This window comes from Eptatretus burgeri, chromosome 10 (assembly GCF_056783735.1).
Source record: "Eptatretus burgeri isolate ZD-2024b chromosome 10, Ebu_testis_v1, whole genome shotgun sequence".
In the NCBI taxonomy this organism is placed as follows: Eukaryota; Metazoa; Chordata; class Myxini; order Myxiniformes; family Myxinidae; genus Eptatretus; species Eptatretus burgeri.
This window is the reverse complement of record NC_140970.1, coordinates 18,023,800-18,033,799: the sequence shown is the minus strand read 5'-3', so window position 1 is coordinate 18,033,799 and position 10,000 is coordinate 18,023,800. Positions and strand designations below refer to the sequence as shown.

Genomic DNA, 10,000 nt, shown 5'->3' with positions numbered 1-10,000 from the left:
GTGGGGAGCAATGGGGGCAAGGGGCTTTGTCGTGACCTTGGATGGCTTTTTGTTCCTGGCTGTCCTTACCATTGCCTGATCCGCTGCGCTTACAGATGCCAGATTGATTATCTGCCTGTGGACAAGGTTCCTCGGTTGGTCGTGGCATGCCTGCAAAACGGGACCCCTGTTTTGCTTTTTTGTTGATTTCCTTCCATTCTAGATTTGTGGCTTTTTAATGAATAGCAAGCAGCAGGATTGGTGTAAAAAAACAATTCTCGTTTGGTGCCTATGGTGATAGTTTATGTGAGGGCAGTATAGCAGAAAATTAAGTGAAATATAGAATGGTATTCAGCTCGGGAAGGGGAACCTTTAGCATTTTATATATGGTTCGATTGCAGTAAACGATATTTCTGTTTATATTGTGAAAAGGTTTTTATGTATATATTTTTTTCCGTATGTGTCACAAGAAAAGTAGTATGCACTAATAATACATTCAATCAGGATTGAAACTGAGCTTCTGTGCATTTCATGAAGTGCTTGGGCGTATTTTGAGCGAAGGTGGTATGAGTACATCTGTGAAATGAAAATGTACTGTTTAGGATAACGGTATAAGCTTGAACAGCATTTATTTTGCTAAGCCAAGAGCGTTTCCATCCATCAATGCTCAGAGCTGTGGTCACATTGGTTCTGCATATTTGTGGCTGCCATCAGTTCAATGCCATTTCGTCTGACAATCCAAGCTATCAGATTCTCATTTTGATGCATCATGCAGAAAATATTTGTTCCACCTTTTACACCACCTGTTTTCCCTTCACCAATGATGTTTCTGAATGTCCTTTTCTGTAATGTAATATTTGGGTAAATGTGTGATGTACCTTTTAGAGCGGGGGTCTACAGAATCGGTGAATTTTCATCAATGCCAATGTAGTTTTGATTTCTCTACAATAAAACAAGTCCAGGCCAGCCATTAACTCTCCCCATATATGAATCTAACCATATTTATGATGATGCAGTTGTATACAAGTGACCATCAACCCCTGGTGACCATGTCATACCAGCACTTAGTGCAAGTGTCCTGACCAACAGGGTAGGATGTTTCTGTCTTTGACAGGCTGTAACTGAACGGAATTCATATTTCATTTTGATAACTATGATGTCAAACACCTTCTGGTTCTGTACCACTTAGGAATAAGGAAAATAGACATAATATGTCATCATCCATGCTGTTTTAGTGATTTTGCTGTATGGAGTTAAAGGGCTAGCCCATATTTATTTACAACTAAAATGGCTTCCAGTCGGCCATCTTTGATCAGATCACAAAATAAAGTTAGGTGCAAGTGTATGCCATCGTGTACTGTGCTTGTGCCAAGTTTGAATGAAATTGGACCATGTATGTCTGAGAAATGGTTGGGGACACATTTATGTAAATAGTAACAAAATGGCTGCCAGTCAGCCATCATGGATCTGATCTAAAAAAAACAAAAAACGATGTGCATATGCAAGACATCATTTATTATCTGTGTGCTAAGTTTGACCAATATCAGAAAATGCATGTCCGAGTCATGGTTGAGGATGTGTTCGATACAGTTTCTTTTCTTACAACTAAAATGGCCGCCAGTCGGCCATCTTTGATTGCATCGCGAAACAAAAAAATGATGTGCAGATGTAACACCATCATGTGTTGTCTTTGTGCCAAGTGCGAATAAAATCGATCCATACATGTCTGAGATGATTGCAGACGCATGCACGCACGGACACGAAAATCGAGACCAAATCCATAAGCCTCTGTTTCAGACTATGTCCAATGGGGGCTAATAAAGACTTAAAGATGTTCCACTTGTTTTGTGTATTATAGTTGGGCAAGTCTGACAACCCATCCTTTGCCATAACAGATATCTAAGTTGTGTATTGTATTTGATTCCATATTTTCATTATCCAATATGCAGGCACTTGAAAATAGGACAGGCATTTCCAATGCATTGTACTCTGCTTGTAATATTCAAGAAACTGACAGATTTGAACTTGGTACCTCCACCACTGAAGGTGAAGGAGGTTATGTTTTCACCTCTGTCTGTCTGTTTGTTACTTGCAAAATCGAAGATTTTTCAAGTATATTGGTTGGTCGATTTTGATATTCAGTCTGTCTGTCTGTCTCTGTCGCCTACAGGTTGCAATTTTAAACCGATCTTCATGAAACTTCACCACATGGTGGAGTTTGTCATAAGGAAGAAGCCTATTGTTTTTGAAGTCAAAAGGTCAACATAGGCCAAAGGTCAACAACTTTGGAGGTATTTATAAAATCCGTAATTTTTATCCAATTGAATTGAAATTTGAAGAGGATTTATATTTCAGGTTTTTTTTTTATTTCTATTTTTTGTATACCTTGGTCGAGGCTCGTATGAGAGCTAACACACAACTCACAGCAAGGAGGCATGAGACAAGAGGGGCGGGAGTGGAAGGGACAAAACAGTGGGGAACAGACACATTAGGTGAACTGTGGAAGGGAGAGGGATGGGGATGGGACGGGGAACATGGCGAAGAGAAGATGGACATTTCAGGGACTTTCAGGAAGGAAAGCAGGAGAAATGAAGGAAGTGGGATTGGGTGGATTATCGGGGGTAGAAAAGATCGAGGATTTGGATGGGGGAAGATAAGAGGTGGTGGTGAACAGCTGTTTTGAAAGCCTGGAGGGAAGAATGGGAAAGAATAGAGTGAGGATGTTTATTCCAAGGGCGGGAAAAAAGAGGAATGAAAGAGTGAAGATGAGCAGTGATTCGTGATTTTGGTAGTTTTACCAGAAGGGGGTTGTTGGCGGACCTTGAGCGCCCTGTGGAAATGTGGTGGGGACAAATCGCAGAGAGAGCAGGGGGGGCAAGGCTGGAGAAGAGCCGGTAGAAGACAGAAAGACCACCGACCAACCTGCGGTGATTGAGTGAGAGGCCCAAAGACTCAGCTTCATTGCGGGAGATGCCGATGATCTTAAATGCCCTGGTTTCGACAGCGTGAAGCCGAGAAAGGTGGGAGGCAGGAGCACCAGCCCAGAGGGGAGAGCAGTACACCATCAGGCTACGGACAAAAGCTTTGTAAGTGGTCAGGAGCTCAAGAGGGCCGAGGAAGGACTTTGCACGACGGAGGATTCCCAGTCGGCGACTGGGTTTTGAGGCGAGGTTGGAAATGTGACTTTCCCAGGAAAGGTCATGGCAGATAGTGAGACCTAGAAGCTTGAAAGAAAAGACTTCTTCCAGAGGATTGTTGAGAAAGTGGATGGGGGGTTTTGTAAACGGTCCTTTCGAAGAGACATAGTGAGAGTGTGAGATTTGTCTGGATTGAAAGACATGTTCCACGTGTTGGACCAGTTTGTGATTTTATCCAGATCTGCAGTGAGTGAAGAAGCTGCTGCTTGCCGGTCTGAGGGATGACAGATGGTACGGCAGAGGGTGGAGTCGTCGGCAAAGAGAAATAGAGGATTTTCCAGAGAGTCCGAGAGATCATTGATGAAAACCAGAAAAAGAACAGGGCCCAGAACGCTACCTTGAGGAACTCCAGCCTGCACAGGAAGAGGGGATGAAAGAACTCCATTTAGGGCCACACGTTGACTGCGACAGGAGAGGAAGTCTGCGAGCCATGAGTGGAGATGGCCTTGAATACCATGGGAAGAGAGTTTGGTGAGTAGGGCAGGGTGCCAGACTGTGTCAAAAGCACGTGATATGTCCAGGGATACGGCTCGGATTTCCTGTCTGGCATTGAGGACCTCCATCCATTGATGGGAGAGCAGAAGCAGCATATCCAGGGTAGAGTGACTTGGTCTGAAACCAAATTGATGATTGGAAATCAAGCCATTGGAGAAGAGGAAGGATTTCATATCTGAGGCGATGATGGATTCCATCACCTTGCTGATGATTGGGAGAAGGCTGATTGGTCTGTAGTTACAGGGATCTGTTTTTGTACCTTTTTTATGCAGGGCAGTGATGTTAGCAGATTTCCAAGCAGATGGCAGATGACCTTGGGCAAATGAGAGGGTGAATAGAACAGAGAGAGGGTGAGCAAGAGCAGAAGAGCAGGCTTTGAGGACACGTGGGCTGATGCCGTCTGGACCGGTTGCAGAATCTGACTCGAGGTTTGAAAGCAAGCTCTCCACCTTGTCTGGAGAAAAGGTTACAGAGTCCAGGGACAGTTGGGTGCGACTGGGTAAAGTGGGTAGAGATAGAGATGGGTTTAGGACACAAGATTTAGCTGCAAACACCGAGTTTAGACATTCAGCTTTATCACGTGTGGAATCAGCAGTGCGGCCATTTGAGGTAAGGGAGGGGATGGAGGGGGAACATACACCAGAAACAGATTTGATTAAACGCCACCAGGATTTTGAGGAGGGAGAGAGGTTTTTGGGAGTTCAGACTTGAGATGAGAAAGATGTTGTTTTCTGGCTCTCCTAAGGGTAGATACACACTTGTTCCGAGCTTTGTGGAAAGAACTGAGATTGCCCTCAGTTGGGTTTGCTTTCCATGAGGCAAAGGCAAGTTGTTTCAGGACAACTGCCTCGCCACAAGCTTCAGTAAACCAAGGGCGGGAGGAAGGGTAGGACAACTGAACACGAGAGGGGATAAATCTGTGCATGAGGGAGAGCAAGTTTCTTTGAAAGAATTCCCAGGATGAGTTGATGTTTGAGAAAGTAGTGATAGGAGACCAGTCTGTAAGTTTGATGGCTGCTCGGAGACCCTGCCAGTCGGCTTGAGTGAAATGCCAGACTCGACAGCGGTGAGGTGGTTCTCTGATAACAACCAGAGAGATGTCCACTTTGACAAGGACGTGGTCAGAAGAACCAATTGGAGCGAAGGAAGAGCAGCGGATATTGTCAGGGGAATTTGTCAAAATCAGATCCAGAAGAGATGGAGTACCATTGGTTGAGATCCGGGTCGGGAAGTTGACCGATTGAGTCAGTCCCAATGGGTCGCAGAAAGCTTTTGCTGAGGTGCCATGGCAGGTGAGAGAGGTACCCACACCTAGCCAACTGGCGTGATGACAATTGAAGTCACCACATAAGAGGAAGAGAGAGTTTGGATGAGAAGATAGAAGATGGTCCATGTTTTCGGATAGTGAGGTGTAGATGGAGTCATCACTGTTCGGTGGACGGTACAGTACACATATAAACATGAGGTGGGAGTGGAGGGAAGCCGAAGCCAGAGGTATTCCTGGGGGTGTGGGGGAGTGAGAGCAGTGCATGGAGAGTGAGGAATAGAGTCTTTGATGAAGAGAGCAACACCTCCACCAGGACGAGGCTCAGGTCTGTCATACCGTAAGAGGGAGTAGCCAGGGAGAGATACTTGGGAGTCAGACACGTCTTGGGAGAGGAAAGTTTCTGTTAGGTAGATTATGTCTGGTTTGTCAGTGGCAACCTGTATGGAAAGATCTGAAAGGTTTGAGCGAAGGCCCCGGATATTTGAGGTCCACACTTTTAATGAAGAGGAAGGGGAGGAGGCTTTGGGTGCAGGAGGTGGAGGGGGAGGGGGAGGATAGGACAAGGGACGAGGGGGGCAGGTAAGGAGGGTTGCTGAAGGAGTGTGGGGTATTGCAGAACAGCGAGGGGAGGGGGCCGAATGAGGAGGAGAAAAGGCTCTGTGGGGCTGGGGGAGAGGGGGGACAAGAGACAAGGAAGAAGGCAGTTGAGGATTTGAGGAGGTGGAGCAAAGAGATGGAGGTGAGAGGGCAGTGGAGGGAGGCAGGTTGGTGGATGAGAGGCAGGGCAACTTTGAGACGGAAGAGTGAGGGGGATGAAACGTGGGAGAAAGGTGAGGGGGGGATTTTTGAGAGAGGTGAGAGGGAGGCTTGGAGGGAGAAGAGTGGGATGGTTGCTTTGAGAGTGAGAGTGAGGGGTGAGGAGGGTGAGTTGGCACTGAAGTTGGAAAAAAAGAATGTTTGATGGAAAGCGAGCATCCATGGCAAACTGTGGTTTTTAAAAGTTTTAGGTCAGAGATGCGATTTAACACAATTCTTGATGGATGCAATGAAGGCGAATTCAGAGAATGGAGAGAAGAAGCACTGTAATAGTTGGATTTTTTAGGCAAGGAATGAAGGAGAGGTCGAAATGAGAGCAGTCTGTTAAAATAGCAGAAGAGTAGTGCATTGTGAAACAGTAAAGAGTACCACATGTGAGAGAGAGGAAGATGAAGCATTATAAGATCGTTTTTGTAGTTAAAAATAATGTATATGTATAATGTATTCAGGTCACTGAATTCAACTGGCCATTTATTTGTTGTTGTTTTTTTTTTTTAGTTCAACATAGACCTAAGGTCATCAACTTAAGTGAGATTTCTAAAATCCTCAATTTTAATCCGATTGACCTAAGATTTGAAGAGGATTTTCATATCAGGTCACTGAATTCAACCACCAATTAATTTTGAGACCAACATAGGCCGAGTTTCTAAAATTGTCAATCTTCATCTGATTGACTTGAAATTTGAGGAGGATATATATTTCAGGTCAACAAATTCAACTCGGCAATTCTTTTTTTCAGTCAACATGGACCAAAACGTCAACATAGGCCAAAGGTCAACAACTTTGGTGAGATTTCTAAAATCCTCAATTTTCATCCGATTGACTTGAAATTTGAATAGGATTTATATTTCAGGTCATTGAATTCAACCAGCCTTTTTTTTTTTTTTTAGGTCAACAGGACCAAGAGGTCAACATGGGCTCAAGGTCAACAACAAAAGTGGATTTGTAAAATCCTCAATTTTAATCTCATTGACTTGAAATTTGAAGAGTATTTGTAGATCAGGTCACTGAATTCAACCACAAATTATTTTCAAGATCAACATAGGCCAAAAGGACAACATCGGCCGAATTTCTAAAATTGACAATTTTCATCCGATTGACTTGAAGTTTGAAGAGTTGTAGATTTGGTCATTGAGTTCAACCCCCAATTATTTTTGAGATCAAATTTGTTTTATGGATTTTGCAAGTATCCTAATCTGTACGACGCCTTCTTATTGTTTGTTGCTTTCAAAATCGAAGATTTTTAAAGTATACTCGACGACCCGTGAACCCGTTGGGTTCCTGTTGTGACAGCGGTTGATGAAAAAAAAATCATTTCAAGAAAAAGAAAAGATAGTTCCAGCGAACTATACCACTGAGGTTTGTTTGCATTGATCAAATACTCCTGAAGAGAACTTGACTGAATTGGGAATTGCTTTTTTAATAATTTTTTTGTTGCCCGATCTGAACGAAACTTGATACCTCACACCACAGGTGAATGGTGAATAAGGTAGCCCTAAAATTTTTGCACTATCGTGTACTGTTTTGGCTGTATTTCGGGAACATACATACATACATACAAATGAACGTTTTAGTAATATATAGATACTAGACAACCCGTTGACCCGTTGGGTTCCCGTTGTGACAGCGGTTGATGAAAAAAATCATTTCAAGAAAAAAAAGAAGATAGCTCCAGCGAACTATACCGCTGAGGTTGTTTGCATTGATCAAATTCTCCCGAAGAGTACTTGACTGAATCGGGAATTGATTTTTTAATAATTTTTTCGTTGCCTGATTTGAACGAAACTTGAAACTGTACACCGCAGGAGAATGGTGAGTAATGTGGCCCTAAAATTGTTGCGCTATCTTGTACCGTTTTGGCTGTATTTCGGGAACATACATACATATTTCAATACATACAAGATGAGAGTTTTAGTAATATATAGATAGAAAGATAGAATGGTGAGTCAATTTTGTTATTCTCTCTGTCGCCTTTAGGTCACAATTTTAAACCGATTTTCACGAAACTTCACCACATGGTAGAGTTTGTCATAAGGAAGAAGCTTATTGGTTTTGAGGTCAAAAGGTAAAAAGGTCAACATAGGCCCAAGGTCTCCAACTAAGGTGGTATTTCTAAAATCCTCATTTTTCATCTGATTGACTTGAAATTTGAATATGATTTATATTTCAGGTCATTGTATTTAACCAGCCGATTATTTTTGAGGTCAACATGGTCCAAAAGGTCAACATAGGCCCAAGGCAAACAATTAAGGTGGTATTTCTAAAATCCTAAATTTTCATCCGATTCACTTGGAATTTGAAGAGGAGTTGTATATTTGGTCATTGAATTCAACCATCAATTATTTTTGAGGTCAAATTTGTTTTTTTATGGATTTTGCAAGTATCGTGCTCTGCAAGATGTCTTCTCGTTTGTTTGTTTGTTTGTGTGCAGGATATCTCAAAAAGTTGTGGACGGATCCGGATGAAATTGTGTGGACAGGTTGGGTGTGTGACAAGGCCGAACTGATTAGATTTTGGTGAGGATCTGGTTCCGGATCCAGCTACTAGAATTTTTAAGTGATTCTACACCATTGAGAGATAGGGCAAAAGGCGCTATATAGCACGATATCTCAAAAAGTTGTGGACTGATTGGGATGAAAGTTGGTGGACATGTTGGGTGTTTGATGAGGAAGAATTGATTCAAATTTGTTTAAGATCTGAATCTGGATCCAGATTTGATATTTTTTTGAAGTGATTCTACACTATTGAGGGATCAGGCCAAAGACGCTATATAGCGTGATATCTCAAAAAGTTGGGGACGGATTTGGACGAAACTTGTTGGCGAGGTTGGGTGTGTGGCAAGGACGAATTGATTTGATTCTGGTGAGGATCCGAATCCGGATCTGCATATGAGAATTATTTGATTTTTCCAGTGATTCTTCACCATTGAGAGATGGGGGCAAAAACGATTTATAGTATGATATTTCCCTTGCCGAAGGAGAGGGTATTGCATTTGGGTTTGTCTGTTTGTCCACACAGAACTTTTGTGTTTTTCTCCACAACTGCTTGTCGGATTGAGACAAAATTTTCACCATTGTTGCGATTACTCATGTCGAATGTTTTAATGATTATGATGTCATAGGTCACTTGGTGTGGTAGCCATATTGGAAAAACGGAAAAACTTTGGACCTCTGCGTCTCTGAAACTGCACCAAAGGAAAAAATTAAAACTTGGCACACGGCAAGTACTCATGGGGAATGGGTTTGATTTTTTTTTTTTTTTAATGACGTCCTCGGTGCCCTCGTTATGACATCATATTTGCATATATGTAGAATGCTACATCCGATCAGGATGAAATTTTTTTAGGGTCATCTTGGGATAAAATTGTACACACATTTTTTGATGACGTCATTGGTCACGTGATTTGGCAGCCATATTGGTTTTTTTTTATTTTTTTTTTAAACCTTCAAAAATCTTGCTTTCTGAAATGGCAAAACAGATTGAGGCAAAACTTTACACATTTGACTGCCTATCCTTGAGGAGCAAAAGGTTCACACATATGATGTCATAGTTCACATGGTTTGGCAGACATATTGGATTTACCCCAAAACATAAAAATCTTCTTCCTAAGAACAGCTGGACAGATTGAGGGGAACTTCACACAAATGTTCCCCAAGTCATGGTTGTACAAGGTTGTTAAGGAATAACTGATGTCACATGGTTTGGCAGCCATATTGGATTTAAGAAAATATTAAATAATGTTTTCACTGGAATCGCTTAATCAATCGACGTGAAACTTCACAATTGTGATCTCGTAGTGATGTGGAATACATGTTTTAAATTTCGACTTGATCGGACACATGGTGTGGCAGCTGGAATTATTTAATTTTTTGATGTGGGTTTTTTTTTGGGGTGGGGGGGTTGAATAAGGCTCTCTTGGCTGTGCCTGGATGGGTTTGAGGTTGGAGGAGTAGCAGCTGAAATGTGAATCCTATCCAGAGTATATCCAGGTGAATATACTCCATCTTTTCTTTTTGCTCGTTCGGGTTCCTTCCGATTACTTCAATGAAGGACTATACATCCTTTGGTATATGGTTCCTATTTAGTCTTCAATTTGATTTGAATTGAATTTATTTTAATCCCATTCTGAATTCAATTGAATGATCATAAAAATCGTCATGGGTCGAAGCTGGGTTGCATCAAAGCGGGACGTTTTGGTACCCAGTCGTCACTGCCAGCGGTTATAAAGTGGCAGTTCTAATTATGG

General features: G+C 42.3%; 1 protein-coding gene across 14 annotated transcripts in view; it reads left to right on the top strand.

Annotated features, from left to right (window-relative positions):
* The window catches only part of NR2C1 (nuclear receptor subfamily 2 group C member 1), a 171,171-nt gene that overhangs the window by 49,931 nt on the left and 111,240 nt on the right, over window positions 1-10,000 (top strand). For 5 of the 14 annotated variants that reach the window (XM_085897226.1, XM_085897225.1, XM_085897217.1 and 2 more), the window contains one exon: window positions 2,150-2,270. The exons of 2 other annotated variants lie outside the window; for them this stretch is intronic. The gene's annotated coding sequence lies outside the window, so the exon portion shown is untranslated. Of the gene's footprint in view, window positions 1-115; window positions 135-2,149; window positions 2,271-6,504; window positions 6,542-8,185; window positions 8,271-8,875; window positions 8,974-10,000 lie in introns of those variants that run through there. 7 more of the 14 variants (XM_085897228.1, XM_085897221.1, XM_085897222.1 and 4 more) reach the window with 6 other exon arrangements.